The following is a 14,348-nucleotide window of genomic DNA, read 5'->3' on the forward strand; positions in this document are numbered from 1 at the left end:
AAATATTTGGTGTCAAATGGCTTCATAGAAGGACAAGCTTATTGAACCTTGTTCATCAAGAAAGCTGAGGGAAAACTGGTCGTAGCTCAAGTTTATGTAGATGACATCTTTGGATCTGCAAAAGATGACTTGGCTCACTCCTTCTCAAGCATGATGCAAACTAAATTTGAGATGAGCATGATTGGAGAATTGAACTACTTCCTTGGATTGTAGATTCATCAAAGTGACTCAGGTATTTTCATCTCTCAATCTAAATATGCTAAAAATCTTGTGAACATGTTTGGTTTAGAGTTTGCTAACTCTGTCAGAAGACCTTTGAGTCCAAATGTTAAACTCATTGTTGACTTGTTAGGAAAGAGTGTTAATCCCTCATTGTATAGAAGCATGACAGGAAGTCTTCTTTACCTTACTGCCAGTAGGCCTAACATTAGCTACAATGTTAGAGTGTGCTAGATATTAAGCTAATCCCAATGAATCTCACATTACTGTGGTAAAACGTATTATCAAATATGTTAAGACCACTAGTAACTTTGGAGTATGGTATGATAAAGATACTAATGATGTCTTAGTTGGATATTTTGATATGGACTTAGCTGGGAATGCTGATGACACGAAAAGTACTTCTGGTGGGTGTTTTTACTTAGGTAATAACCTTATTTCGTGGATGAGAAAGAAACAAAACTCCATCTCTCTCTCCACTGATAAGGCTGAATACATTGCTGCTGGTAGCTGTTGTACCTAACTTCTTTTGGATGCAAAAACTCCTTCTTGACTATGGTATTGTCAATAGCATCTCTCTATATACTATGACAATACCAGTGCCATCAACATTTCTAAACATCCTGTTCAACATTCTCGAACTAAGGACATTGAGATCTAACATCACCTCATTTGTGAGTTAGTTGAAGATGGTACTCTCACCCTTGAATTCATTCACACTAATGATCAAAGGCTGATTTGTTCACAAAGCCTCTAGATGGTAGATGCTTTGAATTCTTGTGCCAAATCATTGGTGTTATATCCATGGATTGATCTTTCTCTCTCTCCCCCCCCCCTTCTTCATGCATATGCATCTAGTTTTTATGCTTTCTTTTTATATGCTTGCTTTGCTTTCTTTTTTTTTTTTAAACAAAAAAGGGAAAAATCAGAAAAATACAAAAACAATGTGTATTTGTGTATATTGGTACTTGTGTACCTTAGATGGCCTTTGAAACAAAGTTTCTCAACTTTGTATCACTTGTAACTTAGATGAGCATCTCAATGCTTTTGTGGCTCATTTTTGTGATGGGTATGATTGGTTGATCTTTTATCATTCATATCCATATCACTCTTTTTGACGAGAATGACTAAAAAATTCTAAGAGAAAGACATAAATAACTATTTCACCACTAAAACTCGTCAATCATGACAGGACTTTGACTAGAACTTCTCTGACCGAGTGATTTATTCGAAACACCAAATCATTTTGTCTGACTTTCTAGACACTCCTCTACTCAATGCATTTCGCTCTCGAGGATGGGATTCTCTATGTGAGAAACCCTCAAGGTGTCCCAACGTGTTCATATAGGAGTTTTACTCCAATATGCATGCCATTGATACTTTTGTGCCTCGGCTTACTATGATATTATGTGGTACATGTATCGTAGTTACCCTAGAGCTTATTTCCAAGGTACTACGCGTCCCTAAGGTGGATCATTCGGATTACCCTAGTCATGAGCATCTCTCTTCTATCTCTAGTGACGAGTTGGCCTTACTATTTTGTGAGAAGGCCACATTATGGGCAGGTTCCCTAAATTTCTCCATAACCGAGTTTGCTAAGGGTCCAAGGATCCTTAATATGGTGATGACCTTTGTTCTCACTCCACGGTTACGCTATAACACAATCACTAAGCCTCGTGTTCCTTTTCTTCTTTCTCTCAAGGAGGATCTCTCTATAGATTCTCCATCACACATGATAAAGTCTATTTTAGAGGTCTATCGAGACACAGCTACACATGATAAGCTCATCTTTCCTTCAGCTATCACACGTATCCTCACACATATGCATGTCACCATTCCTCCCTCTCCTCTCTTCTATGTTATAGGTGCCATTAGCAAGGAGTCTATCCGGAGGAGTGCAGCACAGCTGGCTACGAAGCGGCCTCGTGTGGAGACGATAGATGCAGCTCTTACCCCTCGAACCTCTTCTTCATCTGCCCCTTCTTCCTCCTCTAGGGCAGATGTCTCTCTTACTAACATCATGGATCAGTTTCAACACATGCGTGCTGATTTTGGTAGTCATCTTGACCATCTGTCTGATGAGATGTGTCAGATGAACACCAGAATCTATCGCATCGCATCGCTTGCCGCCAGTCTTGTCTTGGTGGTTTTGCGCCCTCACCTTCACCCGAGCCTGCTGAGGAGTCCTTTTCTTGTGGAGATGATGATGATGCTGATGGTTCTAGCTCTTCTAGTGATGATGAGATGACGACCTCTTAGTGATGCACCTTTTGTCACTTGTGACATAAAGGGGGAATAGTTTTGTATATGAGAGTAGTCATTATGTTAAGGGGAGAGCTAGCATAGGATATACTAGATAGGGGAGAGTGCTTTGAGAGATGTAGTGAGGTTTTAATGTATCTGTTCTCACTTCATGTACCATGGTCTTGTGACCATTTTTTACATACATTGTATTATTCTTTCTATATATATGATGATGTATGTTTTTCACCTTATCTCACATGTGTTGTTTCTTTTCTCTCTTTATACACATGTTCCTTCTTTTATACAACTTGTCTATACTTCACACTTAATGCCTTGATGAATCTTGTTTAAGTGTTTCAGTTAAGACAGGTTACAAGTCTACCATGCCATAATCTCTTTTCTTGCAAAGTTTTTCAAGAGTTCATGGTAAGGTTATACTTATGTACTTTTGTAAGTTATGGGATAGTTGTGTTAGACTTCTCTCATAATTTTTGTTTGTGGTTTTGTCACGGATTGTCAAAGGGGGAGATTGTTAGGGTCATATTTTTCTATAATTGGCTAATCCTTTGACAAAATGCACTTTTCTTGTAATTAGGTATATCTAAGATGGGTTTAGTACTTCAAGAACATGTTATTCAAGTCAAGTATTAAAGACATGAAGATTGATGTAAGAAATAAGTGAAGAAAAGCTGCTCATTAATTCTCAACAGATAGCTCAACAGATAGCTGCCATCAAGACTTAATTTGAAGCTCGATAGATAACTTGACACCCACACGATCTATCGAGAATTACGATTTCAAAATTTTCAAATTTGAAATCCGGCCTAAGCTTATATGTATCTATAGGGTTTCTTTTCTCACAACCCTAGACATATATAAGGTTTTTTTTAAAAGTCGTCATATACGGATACAGTGACCAAATGCATAATTTCTCTATAAGAAGCTACTGCGTTTGTACGCCGTTGGGTTTTGTAACCAAGTACTTCTCGATCTTCATTGTTGATGAAATGGAGAACTTTGCAGCCAACAACAACCATTCAAGTTGCTGAAGTTAGTCACGTACTACGATCCGTGCAAAGGAATTAGTAAACAAATTGGAGGTTTGTGCTTCAAGGGAAAGAAGGCTACTATAAGATCAAGTCTAACTGGGTAATGGAGAAAAGGTTCAACTATAGTTTGGTATTTCGGGATAGGCTAGGGTAGTTGGTAAGATTCCTTATACTTGTAACCGCTTGATTGTTGATTAGTGGATTCTTAGGAGAGGTGACCTTAAAATCACCCGGTGGAGTTTTTGTCTTACGAGGTTTTCCCATTTATCAACAAATCACTGTGTCAAATTTATTTTCTGTTGCATTTAGTATTTTTGGTGATTTGTTGGTGTCTCCATGATTTGCATACAATTGAACCTAATTAACCAGGGTCAAGCTATCTTAATCCAACATTTGTAATTCTATTAAGAAAATTTTTGTTATGTTAACATTTGTTTTTGTCTTCACTCAATCACTTCCTTGTCCTACCCCCTTTCTAATTTTTTTATTATTATTTAATTAGAATCACCCACTTTCTAATTGTTTAATTGTCTTTTAGTGTTAATATTTACAAACACTGATTAACTGACTGGCCTTTGCCTTAATCTCCACTTAACAAATAACAAATTAAAAACACATTCAAATTCAAACCCTCCACTCACAGATTCGGTCATAAGTATAAATTAATTGTAACTTTATTTAACAATTAAACTCAATTTTGACAACTATTGGTCATTGTAATTCTATTAAGAAAATTTTTGTTGTGTTAACATTTATTTTTTTCTTCACTCAATTGCTCTCATGTCTCATGCCCTTTGTCTAATTTTTTTAAAATATTTTTTTAGAATCATCCCTTGTCTAATTGTTTAATTATCTTTTAATGTTAACATTTACTAACTATTGATTGACTGACTGGCCCATGTCCCAATCCCCACTTTAAAAATAATAAAATTAAAAACACATTCAAATTCAACCACTCCACTCACAAATTCAATCAAAAGTATAAATTAATTTTAACTTTATTTAAAAATTCAACCGAACTTTGACAACTATTGGTCTTTGAAATTCTTTTAAGAAAATTTTTATTATGTTAACATTTGTTTTTGTCTTCACTCAATCACTCCCCTGTCCTATTACCCTTGTCTAATTTTTTTGAATCTTTTTTAAAATTATCTCTTGTCTAATTGTTTAATTGTCTTTTAGTGTTAACATTTACTAACTACTAATTTACTGATTGGCTCATACCCCAAAGCCCACTTACAAATAACAAATTAAAAACACATTTAAATTTAACCACTCCACTTGTAGATTCAAAAAGTTTTAATTAATTGTAATTGCATTTGCAAGAATAGATTATTAAGGAGATAATATTCAAGTTTATTTTAGTTGTACTTAGACTTAGAAAAGATTTAGAGTTAGGGACTCAGGATGTTCAAAATTTTATTTTAGGGGGTGCACATGCAAGTTAGATTTGAGCTTATATAGAGAAGTGAAATAAGTTATTTAACAATACATCTACATGAGAAACTTCGAAAAGATGCAAGCGTTGACATGACACTTAAACAAGAAAGAAAGAAAGTGATGATATGACATGAAAAAGACGCACATTTAAACAAGAAGAAGAAACTAATTACTAAAGCAACATAGGATGTACATGGAAAACCCTAAAAAAAGGATAAAAAACCACGGTTTGAGCAAGAATGCAACATTCTTGCTCTACTCAGCTTGTATTATGTGTGAAAAGAAATCAGTTTACAATCAGGTTGTCTTTCTTCTCTACCAACTCTCCACTTTCATCTCAAAATATCTACTTGGGTTCTTGCCCTAATAGCATAGCTGCATGTTCCTCTTATACTCTGAGGAATATGGCTAAGTACAAGGATATGTGTCAAGTCATCATTTTCTTTTTTGGACCTTTTCACAGCTGTGATATTATCTGCTAATTAAAAAAAAAAAACTGCGCCAACGTGGCACTAGGACCTGTAGGTAGGTAGCTTTTCCACTGTTTAAGAGACAAGTCTTGGACATTGAGAGGGACATCTGGAGTACTGTGATTGGTACACGTGTCTCTGAGGTGACTCATTGTGCATTCAACTAATAAGGGGTGTCCTCATAGCCTCTGACCTTGAAAAGTCACTATATCCCATAGGTCATCACCATATTTAATTTCATATTATGTAATATAGATGACTAAATAAAACTCAAAATAAAAATTGAAAACAAACAAAATAAATGAATAATTGAAGTTTATAGAGACTTTTATTTTCATTCATTTTGTTGGCAAACTTAAAAAAATAAAAGTAAGAAAAAAATAATAATAAGGTTGAGTGGAGACAATCGAAACATCATAAGTAATAAAAACGTCATGCTTTTGAATTAAAAAATTATCGTCAAGGTTGACAAATGAATGCAATGACATATATGTTGGAGTGGGTTGTGTTTCAAACACTTAGAGCATTGTGCTTTGTGTCTCACATTGGTTAGGAGTGAACCATGTTATGTGTTTATAAGCCACTATCCACCTTAAGTGGTAGCTTGAAAGATAATGGGTTAGGTGTTAGAGTTGGCCTTGGATTGGGTTTAGGCTTATCTCTATCATTCTTGGGCTGTATCTTTTTTTCCTTTCTTTTCAATCTAGCCCAATTTTGTCAGCCCGTTGGGGGCATTTAATATAGCCAGCCCACTATTCCTTCTTTTCCTTTGGCTTATAAACCCTTCAACCCTATTTTTCCTCTTAACATATTTCCTTTTTCCAGCAGCACTCCACACCTTTTCTGCTCCTCTGTTTCTTTGTTTGAGTGTGAGTTCAACTTGAAGAAATCACTATAATTTAATCCTAGGGGGTTGTTCGACAAGAGAGTCATTCGCACCAAGTTTTACTCTGGGTGGCACAAATCAACCTTCAAGAACGATGCATTTTACGTGATTTTATAGTTTGTAACATCTTTCTAACTCTATCTAATTATTTTTGTTATTGCTAATTTTTTAGGGTTTACATTGTTGAATCAAAACTTGTTTATTTAGCCATATTTACCAACAATATAGACGACGGTTTGGTGGCAGTCCTAGCTAGTGGGGGGAGATTGGAGATAGGTGACTGCTAAGTGAGAGTACGAGACCAAAGGGGTGAAGATGAATTGTGATGTTGGTAGAAGGAGATCGACCTTAAGAAAGTGTGAATCAAAAGGAGAAACTTTTGAGGGTGAAGACAAGAATTTGAGAAAGTGATAATAAGATAAAGAAACATGCATTTGAGAATCTGAAACTGTGAAGCAAACAAAGTTAGATGCAGCATATATGCAAGAAAATAAGACTTCCACCCGGCTCCTAAAAAATGTAGTTTCAGTTGGTTATTTGACTTTATTTCACACGTAGAAACCCTTAATCATACCTTTTCACATGCAATTACATGATCAGGTAATGTGAATGAAAGATGTGTGATATATATGTTACTTTCTTTGCTTAAACTATTACGTTTTGGATCAAGTACTAGAAGTTACTGTGAACATTGGAATAATCTTTCTTCTCATTCTTCTTTTATCCTTTCTTTTACTATACATTGGAATAATCTTTCTTCTCATTCTTTTTGTATCCTTTCTTTTACTGAACATTGGGAATAATCTTTCTTCTCATTCTTCTTTTATTCTTTCCTTTTCCTATTCAATGTACATATAAATAATTCCCAAATGAAAATGTTAGGAGTTCACCTGTTTATTATCCCCATTCATAGGAGCAAATGCCTTGAAGACTGATAAAGAATTTTGCTTTTCTACCCCATTAGCTCCCTAACCAAATCCCAAAATTCAATCTTTCCCTCCTCTCATTTCCTCTATTGTGGCGAATTCAGACCATTTTTATTCTCCACATGAATCCACAATTACCAATTAGGCCTAGGAATGTACCTCCTGAGCCAGGTGACGCACATAACCCATCTTGGAATGTACCAAATGAAGTGCATGATGACATGCCAACAGTTACATTTTGGCAAGCAGTACAATATTGGTGGAGAAATCTTTGGAACCAACAGGCTCCACAAGTTGAAGGTGATGATCACCTCCATGATCATGTTCGCCCAACCCCTCTAGAGAGGTGGTTCACAATAAATGTTCATCCCCGGGTAACCCCTGTTCGAGTCTTTTGGTTCCTTCTAGGATTGATTAGTTCTCTTTGTGCTCTTTCCACCTTCACTGCAACTCAATTTTACCTTTTAAAGATTGGAGGTCATGTTAGTGTTGTTTTCATGGTGGCAATCTTGCACACAGTTGCACTCCAGTGTCTCTTATTATTTGGGTTCTTTAATGCTGCATGTGAGAGATATAGGAAACATTTTATGTTCAAATCAATTGGAGATTTCATAATTATGTTTGGACTATGTTTTCTGACTTCAGAAACAGGGCGCAAGCTTATGAGTCCCTTTGAGGCACCATATCCAGTGAGGCCAACTTATCACCAAAAGATCAAATTCTCTGAAATTGCAGGTGTTGTAACGAGTTTACTTTTCACATTTGATGCCCTCTCTATAATCAATTTACTGAAGCCTAGCCACCACTATTTCATCTTTGAAGTCACGACTACTTTGACAATGCACTTGAACTTGGACTTGCTGCTCAATAGGAACCTTTTTTATGGTGCTTTTGCAATGTTACTTATTTTTCGGACTATTGTCTTCAAGAATTTCATTTGGCATAATGTGGTAAATGGGCAAGTCCCCGTGAATCAACAACGTTGCCTTCCATTGGTTCCTGCAGATAATATTGCTTGAGTTGGATCGTTGCATGGAAAATGATACATATATAACTTGGTAGAATAATATGATAATGCATAAAAATGTCTAGTAGTAAAGGGGATTGAGGTTGAAATCCTGCCTACACAAAAAACTAATTGGAGTTTTACTTTGATAATAAAAGCAATTATCATAGAGTAGATGTTATAGGTTTAAATTCTAATGTATGTATCCAAAATAATAATAATGTACATATGTATGTTAATAGAAGTTCTTTTCATAAATGTGGAACAAGATATGCAATTGTAGTGTCTTCTTTTATCTATAATAAATTTTAGTTTATGATAATTATCCAATGCATGAAATAATTATTGCTTAGCCATACTACAAAAGCTTTTCTTTAGATTTATTTTTTAAATTCTTTTATGACTAAATATCTATAATCAACAGATATAAGAGGAGGAGTTTGTGATCTACATCTCCGTGCTTAACCTAGCCATCAAGATTAACAAACCGATGATTTCTTTTTTATTCTTTTATTCTTAAGGGTCAAATTAGCCATTAATATGTTTCTCTTAAAATAAATATAAAAAAAAGTCATGGATATTGAGGGAAAGACCATCTTAAAAACATAATAAAATTTAATGGACCAAAATGAAAAATCTCAAATTTAAAGAACTATTTTTGAGGAAAAATTTTAAAAATGGTAAACTACGTATTTGGTCTCTATTCTTTACATTGTATTTCAATTTGATTCTCAACCTTTCAATTGTGTTAATTTGGTCCCTAATCTTTCTATGACGTGTCAATTTAGTCTCTGCTATTATCTTTTAGATGGAAATTGATGATGTTGCAAATAGCCAAAATATAAAAAATTAGTTTATTGCCACGTTAACGGAAACTAATTTTATATTTTGGCTGTTAGTCATATTAACAATTTTCATCCAAAAAATAATGTCAGTGATTAAATTGACACAGAACTGAAAGATTAAGGACCAAATTGACACAATTGAAAAGTTAGGGATTAAATTGAAATATGGTATAAAAATATGAACTAAATACGTAGTTTACCCTTTAAAAAACTACATAGTACATGCAATGAAAATAACCTCTAAACTTTAAGGGTTAAAAATATAATTTTGTTTAAAATAAAATAAAACAAGCTAAACAAAAGAGGGCTGGTTTGAAAAATAATATATCTTCACAATTTGTATGTTAAAGCAATCACATTTCATAAAAAGTTGATTTTTCAAAGATGAAAAATAAAATAAAAATGGGAATAGAGGGAACACCACGTAAAGTTAGTAATAAGTCGCTATAAAATCAATTATTAGTATCTCCGATTATCAAAATCTTTCACCTAAATCCATAATCATCATTCTATATATACGTTGTCAAAGATGACGAGATTTTTTTATTTCTCTGAAGAAAGATGACAAGTAGTCATCCACATGGGCTGTGAAAATGGTGGAATAAACTCTCATTTTATCTGATATGAATGTACATTATTAGCCTTCTGTTTAATTTTTTTAACCTATAAAATACTAAATTTGGCATTACAAATTGTTATTAGTTCCAGGCTCTTTTCTTGAAGCAACTTAACTGGTTCCATTCCTTTTATTATAATTTTTGTAGGAATCTTCTTTCTTTGCCTACTCTACGTTTTCTTTTACCTACAAAAATAATTTGGAATCTACTTTGCGTCTATGTTTTGTGCTCTAATTTTTTCTTTATGTACAAGTAGAGGTTTGGAATAGATTCTCTTTGAAGAGCAATATAAAAAGCAAGACGCCACAACTCTCCCACCAACTTCAAAACCAAAATCAAAATCCATTTTCAAGAGAGTTCGCTCTAGTCCTCTTCTCCATACCCCTTAATGCCAATTCAATTAACCTTCTTCATCACACAATGAATTTCCAGATGGAGATCTGGGTGGTGGCATCATGCACCTTAATTATTTGGAATGGGCGGAGTAGGGAAGATGTGTGGCATCAGTTTCTAATGCTGCCCCATATCTGATGATGGCACCATATGACCGTTAAAGCAAAAATCTCCTGAAGGTGCCATACATATGTGCATTCTCTGAGTCAGTGTTGATGCCCTCTCTATAATCAATATCTTGAGGCTGGGTCATCACTGCTCAATATTCTTCTATGTCACTGCAATGCAGCGTTGATAATGTTAAAGATATTATAAATTTTACAACATAAATCTTACAAACTAACATGCCACCAACCACAGAAAACTTATAATTCAAATAATTATTTATTATATTGTTTAAGTGACACTAATTATATTCTTGTCACATTAATTTGTAATTTTTTTTTAATGAAATCTGTAATAGTTCTTATAATTTCTGCATTGATATTGCACTTGAGCGATAGAGTCGCCGGACGCTTTAATTTCCCGTATCTTAGCGCTTTAGTACAAGTCATGTCATCAAGGATTTGCTTTGGCTTAATCTAGATGTTTTCTAAGTTTTGTAGTTGCATTTTAAGAAATGGAAACCTTACCTAGCTCACATACGTCCCCGGCAATTTGTTAGTGTTTTTCAGCGGGAATAAAATATTAAAAAAAAAATGCAGCTTGTGATGTAATAGTGTTTATGAATGTACTTGATCATATAAATAAATAAAAATAAAAATATATAAAAAAAAGAGAGAAAAGTGTTTATGAATGTACCTATGTACATGCAATAAAAAAGGTTTGACTTACCTCGAGTACTTTTTTAACTAGAATCTATTTTTGTTTTATGAGAAACTGTCACATCATCCACTTATTAAATAAAATATGGAGATTAAAACTCACTACCTTTTGTCATTGTATATTTAAAATAAAAAAAATGCCTAGTTAAAAAAGTACTACAGGTAAGCCAAATCCTAACAAGAAAAAGAAAATAAATAAATAAAAGGAGAGGAAAAAAAATGCATATTCATCTTATTTTTATTATTATTTATTTATGTTTTTGTGCATGATTATTCCAAAAAAAAAAAGCCTTTTTTTTTGGGAGGGAGAGGGGGGCAAATATTATATATTTCTTATGAATGGCCATTGGCCAATGCAATATAATAGAATTTGTTATGGACATGCATGTCAATTGAATAAAATATCAATGGATTTATTATAGCTCTACTAATAAAAACTTGTCACATATTCACCTAATTAATTTAATACTACCATTATTAAATACTACCGTTATTTTAACTACTATTTAATTTTTTTATATATATACAAGATAGAATTTTACTCTAGCCTAATCTAAGTGTATATGTGTGCGAGTCTCCCTCCTGGAGACTTGAACTCCGGCCCTTACCCCCTACACCCCACAAGCACTTATGCTTGTGGAGTGACCATCGCACCAAGGGTGTGCTGTGGTACTATTTAATTAATTAGGTGAACATGTGACAAATTTTTATTGATGGAATATAGGATAGAGTAGGAAAAGTGGAACAGAAAATTTAGACTCGTTTAATTGTACTTCTCTTCCCTTTCAAAATAGAAATGTTGACTTTTATCATGGAATTTATGGGATCAAAGGTTTTTTTCTTGTAAATCCAAAATAAATAAAAAATCGGACACTGCTAAATTGTCTTGTACCAAAATACTTATAAGCTCATTGTATGATTGCATCCCATCAATTGAGTTCGTTCGGAACTTTGAGTGGACCAAATCGTTACAATATTGTAATAATCAAGAAAGAAAGTCCAAAGCCTCAATTCGGCACAGTTTATATTAAGGAGGAAAATTATAAATTAATAAGAGTCTGTGGTTCAATAGTATTGTGAAGTTATGCCATTGCTGAAAAATTAGGTTTGAATTCTCCTATTCCATTTGTTATGAGAGAGAGAGAGAGAGAGAATAAATGGTTAACAAAAGTAGCTAGTCCTTATCCCAAGTGGACACTAACTATGCTTCCTCAAAGAAGCTAGTCTTCAATGTTCTCTGCACTTTAACCAGAAAGCTACGAACAACTGGGCTTCAGTCCTTGTGAAACCATTTCATCCTGAAGGTGAAGAGCCCTTGTTCTATCACCTTTTTTACAGTGGCTTGCAATCAACGTCTCGTAACTGCACGCAGTTGGGGCCAGTGAACGTTCTTTCATAATCCTCAAATGTTTTTTCTGCTTCCTCTACTTTCCCACACAAGCAAAGGCTCCTAATCAATGACACACAGACCAATAATCCAGGAGACAGTGATCTGTTCTCAATTTCATAGTAGAGTTTGAGAACTTCATGAAACTCACCTTTTTTTTTTCCACAACCCTCAATCAGATGAGAGTATGTAATCTCATCAGGCAGGAATCCTCTCCTAACAAAATAGTTAACATTGCATTGGCCTGCTCCACGTTCCCATTTTCACTGAGCTTTCCTAACATCTCATTGAAAGCCCAACAACTAGGAACAAGTCTCCTCTCCAACATTTTCTCACAATGCATTAAACTTTCTTCCAATTTTCCTGCTTTAGCACACCCCTCAATGATAAGATCAAAACATTTGCTATAAACTTCAAACACAGATCTTCCTTCTCCTTCATTAGGCAATGTGCTTCTGCTATTCTTCCCTCTTTACAATGTACTCCTATAAACAAAGTATAGATATAAGGATTTGCTTGTAAACCTCTATTAAGCATTTCTTCATACACTTTCCATGCTGACTTCAAATTCCCAAGCTTTACTTTAGCATGAACATTTAGTGAATAAGCAGTTGTATCAAGAACCATACTCTTGCAACATTCTCTTCAATAATACCACACAATCTTCAATTCTTCCCTCCTCTAAAATCTTGAAGATCAAACTGGTATTAACAATCACTGAAGGAGAGCATCTCTTACCATGGATCTGGTCCAATATGTTGACATATTTCAGCAAATGCCCTTCCTTGCACAATGCACTTATCATGGTTTGGATTGTTACCTCATTTGGATATGTTCTTTTTTAGAATCATATGCTCATAAATCTTCCAAACTAGAGGGACTTGATCAGATTTTTGAACAACATGAATCAAAGTATTGAAACTTATAAGGCTTGAAAGAGAAGCCATATTTCTTCCAAATAGCAGCAGACTTCAAAAGCAATCTCAAACGTTCTGAGTTTAGCATAAGCCTGTACTAACAAATCATACAAAAATGGAGTTGAAACAGTAATCTTGTAACTTCTAAGTAGAGAATCCACAACTGAAAATCTCAAAGGGCTCCATGCCTTTCTTTGCAAAACTGATTCAAGCAATGCTCGAGCATCCATAAGCAGTCGTGCTTGAACCAAAATACGAATTGTGATACAGTAAGACCAATTCCCATGTTCAAACTTTTTCCTTTGTGCTGACCAATGGAAAAAAGGCCAGAGCCCTTTTTGCATCTGTTGGCCCCTTCAATTCCAGCAGTACCTTCTCAACAATCAATCATTTAAGAGAACAGAATCAAAATTTTGAGTTAGAATGTCCCAATCATAGCCCTTCCTGAATGAATCACATATGGAACTAACTACTGTATCAATGTTAGCTTCTGTACCACCATGAATGAATTTAGCTACCACTGATTGAGGACTATGAACACATAGGCTAATGGAATTCTTGACTGATATGTAAACCAAGGAAGGAATAATTTGATGCGCTGAAAGCATGATTTTGCTATCATGGATTCAATTTTTTTATGTGTCTGCATATTACCAATGGAATCAAGAAAGCATATAGGTTAGTACATTCTAACATTGTGAATCTCAGGATAGTCATCTAACCTTGGGCAAACACCACTTAGATGCACAGCATCCTGCAAAAACTGACAGATAATCAAACCATCAAAGTTTGATTTTTGTTGGGATGAACAAGCAATGGTGAGACAGAGTATGCGCTACAGTGTTGCTCTTTCCTTTAATTGTACACAAACCTGCTGAAGCCATTAAGTTCAAGCATCAAGTCATAGATTTACCACAGTGATTTTGGAAACATTGTATAAATCACTCTCCTATTATTTGACATAGCATCTACTAAACTACATCTTCCAAAGCAGAATTGTTAAATTTATTCAAAATAAATATTTTACTATTAAGTAACTAATATGACTATGGACCTTCTTTTTTACAAGTAATATGTTAGGGACTTTTGAGGTCTTGACTCTCTTTGTCTCTGTCTCTCACAACA

The 14,348-nt window shown here is 34.4% G+C and overlaps 1 pseudogene; it reads right to left on the minus strand.

The window, feature by feature from the left end:
• Positions 1-12,175: 12,175 nt before the first annotated feature.
• On the minus strand, positions 12,176-13,831 carry LOC142609997 (small ribosomal subunit protein mL103 (rPPR7)-like; annotated as a pseudogene).
• Positions 13,832-14,348: the final 517 nt, after the last annotated feature.

The sequence above is a fragment of the Castanea sativa genome, chromosome 9 (assembly GCF_040712315.1).
Source record: "Castanea sativa cultivar Marrone di Chiusa Pesio chromosome 9, ASM4071231v1".
In the NCBI taxonomy this organism is placed as follows: Eukaryota; Viridiplantae; Streptophyta; class Magnoliopsida; order Fagales; family Fagaceae; genus Castanea; species Castanea sativa.